General features: G+C 48.4%; 1 protein-coding gene across 2 annotated transcripts in view; it reads left to right on the forward strand.

Annotated features, from left to right (window-relative positions):
• Positions 1-443: 443 nt before the first annotated feature.
• The window catches only part of LOC135054787 (zinc finger protein 432-like), a 37,718-nt gene continuing 25,846 nt past the window's right edge, over positions 444-12,315 (forward strand). The window contains exon 1 of one of the 2 annotated variants that reach the window (XM_063958113.1): positions 444-528. The gene's annotated coding sequence lies outside the window, so the exon portion shown is untranslated. The remainder of the gene's footprint in view (positions 529-12,315) is intronic. The other variant, XM_063958112.1, reaches the window with a different exon arrangement.

Genomic DNA, 12,315 nt, shown 5'->3' on the forward strand with positions numbered 1-12,315 from the left:
GATGTGACCCCAGCATCCTCTAGGGCGTATGAGATAGATATATCTATAGAGAGAGAGAGAGAGAGATACACATGCACACAAACATACACACACCCGCAGAAACCCCCCTCACTAAATCCTGCGTTTGCCCCTGACCCCAGAGCTGTAAGATGTAACACTGTACAGATAGGTCATAAATACCTAATTTCACATATTGCCTGAAGGGCAGATTCTACGTGGGCTACAGCAATTATGGTCTCCTAGGTACTAGCTCGGCAGCCTCTGCATCAAATAGGAAAGGAGTGGGCTACAGCAATTATGGTCTCCTAGGTAGTAGCTCTGCAGCCTCTGCATCAAATAGAAAAGGGGTGGAGAGCGGCCGCCATTTTGCTGTGGCCCAAACTGAAGACAGCAATTTAACACATTGTTATAGCCTATCATCCTTGTGCAGGTGATATTCAATGTAAACGCCCACGACAAAGAAATACGGCCAGGAACAGGGTAATAGTCCCAGTCTGGTGCCGCAGGGAATGTCTTCAGCTGCAGGAGGTGATGTATTGTCTGTGTTATATATTGCTATATTCAGTTATTGTGCCTCTTATATGACAGTCATCCAATAACATCTGGATTATAATGTGCTACTGTATATGACACTAACAAACATATATGCTAATGCAACAATGTAATAATTAATATATATATATATATATATATATATATATATTTCAATAAAAGAGCTGCGCAGTAGATACACTTTCCTTTTTCTCATATCCAATAAAAGATTTGAAAAGTCCCATGTCCCGTTTTCTTAATGATGTATGCTGCCGCTTCCTCCGTTTAGGAATTGTAACCACCAATTCCAATACACATGTAACGAAAGAGAAGTGGAGGGCGCAGGTATGAGTAAAAGATTCACAATTTCATTTATTTAGAAACAAATGCTCACATACATCTCAGCTTAAAATGTTGCGTTCCGTCCTTCACATAGCAGTCAAGCCACGGATCCGCTCTCTCACACAGCCGGTCTTCCGTCTCTTATCCGAGAAACGCCAGCAGTTGATTTTTCTCACCGGGACTGGGATCAGGTTGTGACCGTCTCTCACCAGCTCCACAGGCCACGCCCAACGCGTTTCGTCTACGGACTTCGTCAGGGGGTGTCACACCCCCTGACGAAGTCCGTAGACGAAACGCGTTGGGCGTGGCCTGTGGAGCTGGTGAGAGACGGTCACAACCTGATCCCAGTCTCTGTGAGAAAAATCAACTGCTGGCGTTTCTCGGATAAGAGACGGAAGACCGGCTGTGTGAGAGAGCGGATCCGTGGCTTGACTGCTATGTGAAGGACGGAACGCAACATTTTAAGCTGAGATGTATGTGAGCATTTGTTTCTAAATAAATGAAATTGTGAATCTTTTACTCATACCTGCGCCCTCCACTTCTCTTTCGATATATATATATATATATATATATAAACATCACTAATCTGCATCCCATACTGTAATATACATACGCAGTAATGTACTAAATAGTACACTCCATAAATGACTAAATGTACACCAGGCAAGGTAATAACTGATTTAGATTCTAAATTTTAGCACTAATATGCATAAAATACTATAATATATACACACATTTCGGTAATAATTGATATTTATTTTATTTTCTCATGTCCTAGGGCATACTGGGTATCCATTTAGTACCATGGGGTATAGACGGGTCCACTTGGAGCCATGGGCACTATAGAAGTTTGGTTACGTGTTCTGGCTCCTCATTCTATGCCCCTCCTACCAAACTTTATTTTAAAAGTTTGTTATTTTCAGGCAGGGCTGGATGGCACCAGGCTGACTGCTTCGTGGGACTTGGGAAGGGGGAGAACGGCCCAACCTCCCTAGGGTTAATGGTCCCGTTTTCCGCTGACAGGACACTGAGCTCCTGAGGGTCCTATTCGGCGAGCGTACATTCCCGCAGCACGTGCCCACCCCTAACAGCCAGAAGAATAAAGAGTGGTGAGTACTAAGCCGGCGTCCTGGTTAGTGGGTCGCCAGCCATTACGTCGGCATGATTGTACGGAGACGCATCGCATGGCCTCTAAACAGGGCAGACTGAGTCTCCTGACTAAGTACACTATAGTGTACACAGTACCCAGACTGGCACTACAGCCATAAAAGGGGGCTCACTCCATTTTATGCACACAGACACATAAAGCCAGTATAAAGAACAGCGGAAAAACCCAGGGGGAGGGGTTACCAGCATGGCTGGACCCCATTAGGGGAATGATTTCCACCATTTCTACAAAATTATCTCGTAATGAGTAGGAGACGTAATATTTAAGGCAGTCTATGGCTGAGTTTATGAAAAAGGACTCAGTACCCAGACCAGCATCTCAGTACTCTACCATTTGTCCGCAAAAACGTACCTTGTCCCATATCCTGCATTCTGACTCTGATAATGAAGTGTCAAAAATGGAGGAAGGTGAGGAAGACATAGATTGTAGGGGAGGGTACTCTGTTGCAGGGTGTAGAAGCTCTCATAGATGCTATCAGAGAAGTTCTAAATATCCCTGATAAGGTGACAAAGGAGTGTGAGGAATCTTACTTTCTCTAACGTCCTAAGTGGATGCTGGGGACTCCGTAAGGACCATGGGGAATAGCGGCTCCGCAGGAGACTGGGCACATCTAAAGAAAGCTTTAGGACTATCTGGTGTACACTGGCTCCTCCCCCTATGACCCTCCTCCAAGCCTCAGTTAGATCTCTGTGCCCGAACGAGAAGGGTACACACTAGGGGCTCTCCTGAGCTTCTTAGTGAAAGTTTTAGTTTAGGTTTTTTATTTTCAGTGAGACCTGCTGGCAACAGGCTCACTGCATCGAGGGACTAAGAGGAGAAGAAGCGAACTCACCTGCGTGCAGAGTGGATTGGGCTTCTTAGGCTACTGGACATTAGCTCCAGAGGGACGAACACAGGCTCCTGGGCTATATGGATGCATTTAACCCCTGCCAGAATACATAGAAAAACGGGAGATAAGGCCGCCGATAAGGGGGCGGAGCCTATCTCCTCAGCACACTGGCGCCATTTTCCCTCACAGCTCCGTTGGAGGGAAGCTCCCTGGCTCTCCCCTGCAGTCACTACACTACAGAAAGGGTTAAAAAAGAGAGGGGGGCACTAATTAGGCGCAGTATTAACTATACAGCAGCTATAAGGGGAAAAACACTTATATAAGGTTATCCCTGTATATATATAGCGCTCTGGTGTGTGCTGGCAAACTCTCCCTCTGTCTCCCCAAAGGGCTAGTGGGGTCCTGTCCTCTATCAGAGCATTCCCTGTGTGTGTGCTGTATGTCGGTACTTTTGTGTCGATATGTATGAGGAGAAAAATGATGTGGAGACGGAGCAGATTGCCTGTAATAGTGATGTCACCCCCTAGGGGGTCGACACCTGAGTGGATGAACTGTTGGAAGAAATTACGTGACAGTGTCAGCTCTGTATAAAAGACAGTGGTTGACATGAGACAGCCGGCTACTCAGCTTGTGCCTGTCCAGACGTCTCATAGGCCGTCAGGGGCTCTAAAGCGCCCGTTACCTCAGATGGCAGATATAGACGCCGACACGGATACTGACTCCAGTGTCGACGGTGAAGAGACAAATGTGACTTCCAGTAGGGCCACACGTTACATGATTGAGGCAATGAAAAATGTTTTACACATTTCTAATAATACGAGTACCACCAAAAAGGGGTATTATGTTCGGTGAGGAAAAACTACCTGTAGTTTTCCTAAATCTGAGAAATTAAATGAGGTGTGTGATGATGCGTGGTTTTCCCCCGATAACAACTGATAATTTCTGAAATGTTATTGGCATTATATCCTTTCCCGCCAGAGGTTAGGGTGCGTTGGGAAACACCCCCTAGGGTGGATAAAGCGCTCACACGCTTGTAAGGGCTCTACCCTCTCCTGAGATGGCCGCCCTTAAGGATCCTGCTGATAGAAAGCAGGAGGGTATCCTAAAATGTATTTACACACATACTGGTGTTATACTGCGACCAGCAATCGCCTCAGCCTGGATGTGCAGTGCTGGGTTGGCGTGGTCGGATTCCCTGACTGAAAATATTGATACCCTAGATAGGGACAGTATATTTTTGCCTATAGAGCATTTAAAAGATGCATTTCTATATATGCGTGATGCACAGCGGAATATTTGCCGACTGGCATCAAGTCTAAGTGCGTTGTCCATTTCTACCAGTATAGGGGGTTATGGACACGTCAGTGGTCAGGTGACGCGTATTCCAAACGGCATTTGGAAGTATTGCCTTATTAAGGGGAGGAGTTATTTGGGGTCGGTCTTTCAGACCTGGTGGCCACGGCAACAGCTGGGAAATCCACGTTTGTACCCCAGGTCGCCTCTCAACATGAGAAGACGCCGTATTATCAGGCGCAGTCTTTTCGTGGACAAGCGGGCAAAAGGTTCCTCATTTCTGCCCCGTGACAGAGGGAGAGGAAAAAGGCTGCAGAAATCAGCCAGTTCCCAGGAACAGAAACCCTCTCCCGCCTCTGCCAAGCCCTCAGTATACGCTGGGGCTTTACAAGCAGAATCAGGCACGGTGGGGGGCCCGTCTCAATGAATTTCAGCGCGCAGTGGGCTCACTCGCAAGTAGACCCCTGGATCCTTCAGGTGATATCTCAGGGGTACAAATTGGAATTCGAGACGTCTCCCCCTCGCCGTTTCCTAAAGTCGGCTTTACCGATGTCTCCTTCTGACAGGGAGACAGTTTTGGAAGCCATTCACAAGCTGTATTCCCAGCAGGTGATAATCAAGATACCCCTCCTGCAACAGGGAACGGGGTATTATTCCACACTGTTGTGGTACCGAAGCCGGACGGCTCGGTGAGACCGATTCTAAATCTAAAATCTTTGAACACTTACATACAGAGGTTCAAATTCAAGATTGAGTCACTCAGAGCAGTGATTGCGAACCTGGAAGAAGGGGACTACATGATGTCTCGGGACATCAAGGATGCTTACCTTCATGTCAAAATTTACCCTTCTCACCAAGGGTACCTCAGGTTTATGGTACAGAACTGTCACTATCAGTTCAGACGCTGCCGTATGGATGGTCCACGGCACCCCGGGTCTTTACCAAGGTAATGGCCGAAATGATGATATTCCTTCGAAGGAAGGGAATTTTAGTTATCCCTTACTTGGACAATTCCCTGATAAGGGTAAGATCCAGGGAACAGTTGGAGGTCGGTGTAGCACTATCTCAGGTAGTGTTGCGGCAGCACGATTGGATTCTCAATATTCCAAAATCGCAGCTGGTTCCGACGACTTGTCTTCTGTTCCTAGGGATGATCCTGGACACAGTCCAGAAAAAGGTGTTTCTCCCGGAGGAGAAAGCCAGGGAGTTATCCGAGCTAGTCAGGAACCTCCTAAAACCGAGCCAAGTCTCAGTGCATCAATGCACAAGGGTTCTGGGTAAAATGGTGGCTTCCTACGAAGCAATCCCATTCGGCAGATTCCACGCAAGAACTTTCCAGTGGGACCTGCTGGACAAATGGTCCGGGTCGCATCTTCAGATGCATCAGCGGATAACCCTGTCACCAAGGACAAGGGTGTCCCTCCTGTGGTGGTTGCAGAGTGCTCACTTTCTAGAGGGCCGCAGATTCGGCATTCAGGACTGGGTCCTGGTGACCACGGATGCCAGCCTGCGAGGCTGGGGAGCAGTCACACAGGGAAGGAATATCCAGGGCTTATGGTCAAGCCTGGAGACATCACTTCACATAAATATCCTGAAGCTAAGGGACATTTACAATGCTCTAAGCTTAGCAAGACCTCTGCTTCAAGGTCAGCCGGTGTTGATCCAGTCGGACAACATCACGGCAGTCACCCACGTAAACAGACAGGGTGGCACAAGAAGCAGGAGGGCAATGGCAGAAGCTGCAAGGATTCTTCGCTGGGCGGAAAATCATGTGATAGCACTGTCGGCAGTATTCATTCCGGGAGTGGACAACTGGGAAGCAGACTTCCTCAGCACGACCTCCACCCGGGAGAGTGGGGACTTCATCCAGAAGTCTTCCACATGATTATAAACCGTTGGGAAAAACTCGACAGGTATTGCGCCAGGTCAAGGGACCCTCAGGCAATAGCTGTAGACGCTCTGGTAACACCGTGGGTGTACCAGTCAGGGTATGTGTTCCCTCCTCTGCCTCTCATACCCAAGGTACTGAGATTGATAAGATGGAGAGGAGTAAGCACTATATTCATGGCTCCGGATTGGCCAAGAAGGACTTGGTAACCGGAACTTCAAGAGATGCTCACGGAGGATCCGTGGCCTCTACCTCTAAGAAGGGACCTGCTCCAGCAAGGACCCTGTCTGTTCCAAGACTTACCGCGGCTGCGTTTGACGGCATGGCGGTTGAACGCCGGATCCTGAAGGAAAAAAGGCATTCCGGATGAAGTCATCCCTATCCTGATCAAAGCCAGGAAGGATGTAACCGCAAAAACATTATCACCGCAATTGGCGAAAATATGTTGCGTGGTGCGAGGCCAGTAAGGCCCGACGGAGGAAATTCAACTGGGTTGATTCCTACATTTCCTGCAAACAGGAGTGTCTATGGGCCTGAAATTGGGGTCCATTAAGGTTCAAATTTCGGCCCTGTCAATTTTCTTCCAAAAAGAACTAGCTTCAGTCCCTGAAGTTCAGACGTTTGTAAAAGGGGTACTGCATATACAGCCTCCTTTTGTGCCTCCAGTGGCACTTTGGGATCTCAATGTAGTTTTGGGTTCCAAAAGTCACATTGGTTTGAACCACTTAAATCTGTGGAGTTAAAATATCTCACATGGAAAGTGGTCATGCGGTTGGCCCTGGCCTGGGCCAGGCGCGTGTCAGAATTGGCGGCTTTATCCTGAAAAAGCCCTTATCTGATTTTCCATTCGGACAGGGCGGAATTGAGGACTCGTCCTCAGTTTCTCCCTAAGGTGGTTTCAGCGTTTCACCTGAACCAACCTATTTGTGGTGCCTGCGGCTACTAGGGACTTGGAGGACTCCAAGTTGCTAGACGTTGTCAGGGCCCTGAAAATATGTTTCCAGGACGGCTGGAGTCAGGAAATCTGACTCGCTGTGTATCCTGTATGCACCCAACAAGCTGGGTGCTCCTGCTTCTAAGCAGACTATTGCTCGTTGGATTTGTAGTACAATTCAGCTTGCACATTCTGTGGCAGGCCTGCCACAGCAAAAAATCTGTAAATGCCCACTCCACAAGGAAGGTGGGCTCATCTTGGGCGGCTGCCCGAGGGGTCTCGGCTTTACAACTTTGCCGAGCAGCTACTTGGTCAGGAGCAAATACGTTTGTAAAATTCTACAAAATTGATATCCTGGCTGAGGAGGACCTGGAGTTCTCTCATTTGGTGCTGCAGAGTCATCCGCACTCTCCCGCCCGTTTGGGAGCTTTGGTATAATCCCCATGGTCCTTACGGAGTCCCCAGCATCCACTTAGGACGTTAGAGAAAATAAGAATTTACTTACCGATAATTCTATTTCTCATAGTCCGTAGTGGATGCTGGGCGCCCATCCCAAGTGCGGATTGTCTGCAATACTGGTACATAGTTATTGTTACCAAAAAATCGGGTTATTGCTGTAGTGAGCCATCTTTTCTAGAGGCTCCTCTGTTATCATGCTGTTAACTGGGTTCAGATCACAAGTTGTACGGTGTGATTGGTGTGGCTGGTATGAGTCTTACCCGGGATTCAAAATCCTTCCTTATTGTGTACGCTCGTCCGGGCACAGTATCCTAACTGAGGCTTGGAGGAGGGTCATAGGGGGAGGAGCCAGTGCACACCAGATAGTCCTAAAGCTTTCTTTAGATGTGCCCAGTCTCCTGCGGAGCCGCTATTCCCCATGGTCCTTACGGAGTCCCCAGCATCCACTACGGACTATGAGAAATAGAATTATCGGTAAGTAAATTCTTATTTTAACATAAAGAAAAAATCCTCAGCCATTTTTCCTGTGTCAAAGGAACTAAATACCCTGTTTGAAGAACCGTGGGTTAATCCAGATAAGAAATTTCAAATTCCTAGACGGTTGTTATCATCTTTTCCTTTTCCTCCTGAGGATAGGAATAAAATGGGAAAATCCACCGATAGTGGATGCGTTAGTCTCCAGGCTCTCCCGCAAAATTGTATTGCCTGTCCCCGGTGCAGCCTCCCTAAAAGATGTGGCTGATCGCAAGATTGAGACTACACTCAAATCTTTGTACACTGCTGCTGGGGTGGCCCAGAGACCCACTATAGCATGTGGGTGGATTACACGAGCCATTGCTAAATGGTCAGGTAATTTAATTGAGGGGTTAGACACCTTACCTCAAGAGGAAATTGTTTTGCTCCTGCAACATAATCAAGATTCTGCAAACTTTATGGTGGAAGCCATAAAGTAGATAGGTTTGCTTAATGTACTCACTACAGCTATGGCAATGTCGGCACGTAGGGGATTATGGTTACGCAGTGGAGTGCTGACGCGAACTCCAGGAAAGGCGTGGAAGGCCTGCCTTTCACAGGTGAGGCCTTATTTGGAGATGAACTCGACAAATGGATCTCCCGAGCTACTGCAGGTAAGTCCACATACCTACCTTCTGCAGCTCCGCCAGCTAGGAAGGCCTACTTAGGACCCAATTTACAGTCCTTTCGGACTGCCAAGTTTAGGGGCAAGGCCAGAGGTTCTTCTTCCGCTGCCAGAGGTGCTAGAGGAAAACCACGCAAACCAGCGACTGCTGGGTTCACAGGAACAGGGCTCAGGCTCTGCTTCCTCAAAACCTTCAGCATGACGGTGGATTGCAATGCCTGGAAGACAGGCAGGTGGGAGCCCGGCTAAAATTCTTCAGTCAAAACTGGACAAGATCATGCCAGGATCCCTGGGTCATAGACCTTATATCCGAGGGCTACAGACTGGAGTTCAAGGAGCTCCCACCTCACAGATTCTTCAATTCAGGCTTACAGTTTCACAAGAGGCAAGAATAACCTTACAGGACGCCATTCAAAAACTGTTACAGACCCAAGTCATTGTTCCAGTTCCACCTCATCTACAAAACAAGGGTTACTACTCCATCTTGTTTGTAGTATCAAAACTGGACGGTTCAGTAAGACCGATTCTGAACCTCATGTCGATGAACCTGTGTTCAAATTCAAGATGCAGTCTCTGAGATCGGTGATCTCAGATCTAGAGGAGGGCGAATTCCTAGTATCTCTGACTATCAAGAATGCATACCTTCATATTCCGATCTGGCCACCTCATCAGGCTTAACTACTGTTTGCACTGCAGGACTGTCACTACCAGTTCCAGGCCCTGCCATTTGGTCTTTCCACGGCACCGAGTATGTTCACCAAAGTGATGGCAGAGATGATTATTCTGCTCTGCAAACAAGGAGTGAACATAATTCCGTACCTGGACTATCTGCTGATAAAGGCACCGTCCAGGGAGCCGTTGTTGGAGAACATTGGTCTCTCAACCAGACATCTCCTGGATCATGGGTGGATTCTGCTCCTGCCAAAATCTCACCTAGAACCAACGCAGAGGCTTCATTTCCTGGGAATGATACTGGACACAGAGTCTCAAAGTGTTCCTTCCCTTGGAAAAGGCAATGGTAATCCACTCGATGGTTCGGGCTATCTTGAATCCAACCCAGATCTCTGTGCATCTTTGCATACGCCTTCTGGAGAAAATGGTGGCTTCTTACGAAGCGATTCAGTACGGTAGGTTTCATGCGAGGCCCTTCTAGCTGGATCTGTTGGACAAAGGTTCCGGTTCGCATCTTCACATGCACCAGAGGATTCGTCTGTCGCCAAAAGCCAGGATCTCCCTTCTGTGGTGGCTACAGACTTCTCCCGTATTCGAGGGTCGGCGTTTCGGGATTCAGAATTGGATTCTGATAACCATAGATACAAGCCTCAGAGGTTGGGGCGCGGTCACCCAGAGGGTACAGTTTCAGGGAAGATGGTCAAGTCAGGAATAGTTCTTCCAATAAACATCCTGAAAATCAGGGCTATCTACAATGCCCTTCTGCAGGGCTCATGTCTTCTTCAGAATCAGGCCATTCAGGTCCAGTCGGACAATGTGACGGTGATAACATACATAAACCGACAGGGCGGAACGAAAAGCAGAGCCGCAATGTCAGAGGTGTAAGGAATTCTCCTCTGGGTGGAAAAACACGCCGTAGCGTTGTCGGTGATCTTCATTCCGGGAGTAGACAACTGGGAAGCAGACTTCCTCAGCAGACACGGACTGCACCCGGGGGAATGGGGCCTCCACCCGGAGGTGTTCCGGTGGTTAACACGTCGGTGGTGGTATCCACAAATCGACATGATGGCCTCTCGACTCAACAAGAAGCTCAAGCGGTATTGTTCCAGGTCGAGGGATCCACAGGCAGTAGCGATAGACGCCCTGACAACTCTGTGGTTCTACCAGCTGGTGTACTTGTTTCCTCCCATTCCTCTGATCCCAAAAATTCTCAAAAGAATAAAAAGGGAAAGGGTTCAAGCAGTCCTCATTGCTCCGGACTGGCCGCGAAGGGCCTGGTATGCAGTTCTTTTAGAGATGCTAATCGAAGATCCGTGGCTTCTGCCTCTTCGAGAGGATCTTCTGCAACAGGGGCTGTTTGTCTATCAAGACTTACCACGGCTATCTATGGGATGCGGTCAACATCCCGCTGGACGGGATCCCGGCGGTCGAAATACCGACGCCGGAATCCCAACCGCCACAATCCCGACATATTCTCCCTCCGTGGGTGTCCACGACACCCATAGAGGGAGAATATAATAGTGTGGCGAGCGAAGCGAGCCCGCAAGGGGCTGCGTTCCGCTCGCCACCCCTGTCGGGATTGTGTGGTCGGGATCCCGTCCAGCGGGATTACGTACTGATCCCCTATGTTTAACGGCATAGAAGTTGAACGGCTGATTCTAGCCAGGAGAGGGATTCCTGACAAGGTCATTCTGACTATGATCCAAGCCAGGAAGGGGATAACATCTAAACATTACCATCGTATCTGGAAGAAATATGTCTCTTGGTGTGAGAGCAGACAATATTCTGCTGTGAAATTTCATCTGGGACGTTTCCTGCTTTTTCTGCAGTCGGGAATTGATGTAGGCCTACGTTTAGGCTCCATTAAAGTTGAGATTTCGGCCTTGTCTATTTTCTTTCAGAAACACTTGGCTTCTCTCCCTGAGGTTCAGACGTTCTTGAAGGGTGTTCTTCATATCCAGCCTCCCTTTGTGCCACCTACGGTACCTTGGGATCTCAATTTAGTGCTGCAGTTCCTCCAATCGGACTGGTTTTAACCATTACAGGAGGTGGACGTTAAGGTGGTCATCCGAGTTGTTCGCTCGCTAGCAGTTTTTTGCAGCTGTGCAAACGCTATGCCGCCTCCCAATCGGAGTGTATTTTAGCTTGGCAGAAGTGCGAACGAAAGGATTGCAAAGCGGCGGCAAACTTTTTTTGTGCAGTTTTAGAGTAGCTCAATACCTACTCAGTGTTTGCGATCACTTCAGACTGTTCAGTTCCTGTTTTGACGTTGTGAACACGCCCTGCGTTCGCCCAGCCACGCCTGCGGTTTTCCTGGCACGCCTGCATTTTTCCAAACACTTCCTGAAAACGGTCAGTTGACACCCAGAAACGCCCTCTTCCTGTCAATCACTCTGCGGCTGCCAGTGCGACTGAAAAGCTTCGCTAGACCTTGTGTGTTCGTTGCAATAGAAAGACGTGCGTGCGCATTGCGCCACATGCGCAGAAGTGCCGTTTTTTTTGCCTCATCGCTGCAGAGGGAACGAAAGCAGCTAACGATCTACTCGGAATGACCACCTAAGTACCTTATATGGAAGACCGTCACACTGTTGGCCTTGGCTTTAGCAAAACGTGTGTCGGAGCTGGGAGCATTGTATTGCAAGAGCCCCTACTTGATTTTCCATGAGGACAGAGCTGACCTCAGGACTCATCAGCAATTTCTTCGTAAGGTGGTATCGGCTTTTCAATTCGACCAACCTATTGGTTGTTATGGACACCTCTGCTACTTCAAAGTCTTTGGATGTTGTGAGGGCTTTGAAGGTGTATGTAAAGAGAACAGCTCGTCACAGGAAAATGGATTCGCTGCTCGTTCTTTATGATCCCAATAAGATTGGGTGTCCTGCTTCGAAGCAGTCAATTGCATCCTGGATCAGGCTCACTATCCAGCATGCTTATTACACGGGAGGTTTGCCAATTCCAAAATCTGTACAAGCCCACTCTACTAGGTTTGTGGGTTCCTCTTGGGCGGCTGCCCGGGGTGTCTCGGCTTTACAGCTCTGCCGAGCAGCTACTTGGTCGGGTT

This window comes from Pseudophryne corroboree, chromosome 3, assembly GCF_028390025.1.
Source record: "Pseudophryne corroboree isolate aPseCor3 chromosome 3, aPseCor3.hap2, whole genome shotgun sequence".
Classification (NCBI taxonomy): domain Eukaryota; kingdom Metazoa; phylum Chordata; class Amphibia; order Anura; family Myobatrachidae; genus Pseudophryne; species Pseudophryne corroboree.